General features: G+C 50.1%; 1 protein-coding gene across 1 annotated transcript in view; it reads left to right on the top strand.

Moving 5' to 3' along the window:
- The window catches only part of LOC103740954 (laminin subunit alpha-1-like), a 70,344-nt gene that overhangs the window by 14,455 nt on the left and 53,549 nt on the right, over positions 1-2,340 (top strand).

The following is a 2,340-nucleotide window of genomic DNA, read 5'->3' as shown; positions in this document are numbered from 1 at the left end:
AAAAGGCAGATATAAAGCAACATTATTGTGAATCACCCGGAATTCATATAGAACCATTAATAATTATAGAGCTAGTATTGAAAGCACAATAGTGGTTTGAGGTCAGCTCATTGTGTAACCACAGAATATAAATTTTAAAGGTCTCTAATGTGACTCACCAAGATGAAAAACAGAAACTTTCTGTTTAGCACTAGTTAATGTTTGACAATGTATTTTGATTCACCTGTGTTTCGCTTTTGTCTCTGGAATCAGAACTCTTAGAAAATGGTTAAACTGCAAAACAATGGCTTATTGATGTAATCATGTAACTTAGTAATTTATAATCTGAGCTCTGCAGCTGCAAAATTACACTCAGACTTTCACCAACTCCTGTGTGTTTGTCTGTTTGTCATTCACCGAATCCTTGTCCACCCTTTGGGGACCCTGCTCTCATCAGACTGAACTGCTCCAGTCTGGGCTGGTCCGTTGCAGAAGGGGGGTTGGGGGGGCAGGATACTCTCCTCTTTCTGATTGTGTTCCCAGGGCACCAGGTACAAATTAACAGTTTAAAGCTTTCAAGGTGAACAGGTCCTGAGTGGTCTCTGCCACAGAGAAGCCCCCATATAGGCAGGGATGGGATCCTGGACAGGAAACATAAGAGGACTCTGAGGAAGAGCTCGCCTGTAGTTACGGCCTGTGTGCATGCACATGTGTGGACAGAGGGAGGGGTGGGGGGAGACCCAGCATATGGGAATCTAGGTTGCCATTTGGTCCAAGATAGCAGAATGGTCCCAGAATGATAATACCAACTGTTTCCCAACTGTCCCGTGGGAATCTTTGGGCATGATACTCCCCTCCCCCAAGCAAGCCAAGTTCACTAGGGACACAGGCCAAAGGGCAGCTCAAAATAGTCTGATTAGCAAACCCAGCTGACTGGAAGATGGACAGTCAAAGAGGACTTGGAATGGCCTAGGAACTCAGCATCACCACAGGGCAATCAGAAATTTTGGTTCCCTAAGGCCACAGTAGGTCTGGGGCACCAAGCAACCCAAGGATTCAGGCATCTGGGGAGGGCTTCCAAGGTCAGGGGTGGGGTGCAGGTGCCAAGCACCACCTCAGTCTACTCTCAGCCCCAGGCGAAAAGCTCTAAGGTGTCAGGAGACGGTCAAAGCCTCTTACAAGCACACATACAGCACATTTTAAAAGAGAAAAAGACAGGAAAAAGAGCCCCCTAAAATGCAGATACAATTCCTTAGGGCATTTTCCAAAAAAATGCCAGGCAGTTTTCTGGTGAGCTGCCCAATTTATGACCAAAAAAGGGCCAGTACTTATTTTTAGAGCTAAAAACTCTAGTTGGTGTGCTTCTGGAAGGGTTTAGATGATGTGGCCCCTCTTCTCCTGCCTTAGCCCCAATAGCTGCTGTCATTCTAGGGAGCTCAAGATGAGGAAGATGGTCATGCTAGTAATGGCCCTAGAGATGCACTGTGGGCAGCCTTAGTGATTGTGATGTCCTTCTCAAACACTCCCCAGATCCTGTCCCTATTGAGCAGGGCTGATGGGCCTGTATGCCCCTTACTAGCAGCCTTGAAACTACATTTCCTACATAACTTGAGGAGAAAAGACCAAAGAACTTGGGAAATGTCCACCAGGCCACTTGAGCTTTTAGCAATACATGAAACAATGAGGACTGAAGGAGAACTTCGGGAGGCTGTGGGTCAGCTAACACTGGTCACAGCCTCTATGTGGCAGAGTCAACAAGGATGGCTTCACGCAGCCTTCGAGGGCTCATCTGGCCTCTTCTAAAGCCCCCATGTGGGAGGTCAGAGTGTTCATCCTTAGGGTGAATCAGATCTAAAGTCACTGCAAGGTCCAGGAGGAAAGCAATTAGGTATGGGGCAGGTCGCTGGACCCCCGGCGTGGTGTGTGCGGGCACCCTGGGGTCTCCGCCACACCTGGCTAGTCCCGGTGTGAGTCTGGCCGCAAGCGATGTGGGGAGCGTGCCTGGGCTCCTGGGCGCACTCACTCTGGATATGGCCCAGGGTCATGTGTGCGTGCACTCTCCCGCCATGGTTCTGGTCCCGCTGGCTAGCCGCTGGCGGGCCTGGCAGGCTGCGCCTCTCTGGAGACGGCAGGTGCGCAGACTTCTCTGATGCTGGCTGTAGCTGATAGCTACACACTTCTCTGGAGCGGAGAGCTTCCTCTGCTACTAGAGTATTATCTAGTCGGAATCCCGCCTCTATTACACCCTTGTACCCTTCCTCAGGATTGCGGAGTTCCTGGCCAGTGAACTCCACAGGGAAGAGGCAAGGAGGCAGTGAAAGCTGGGGTATCCATGGGCCGATAACGGAGGAATAGCGCCCC

Source organism: Nannospalax galili, unplaced genomic scaffold, assembly GCF_000622305.1.
Source record: "Nannospalax galili isolate Female #2095 unplaced genomic scaffold, S.galili_v1.0 scaffold301, whole genome shotgun sequence".
In the NCBI taxonomy this organism is placed as follows: Eukaryota; Metazoa; Chordata; class Mammalia; order Rodentia; family Spalacidae; genus Nannospalax; species Nannospalax galili.
Note: the sequence above shows the minus strand (reverse complement) of the source record. Positions and strands in the feature narration are given on the sequence as shown.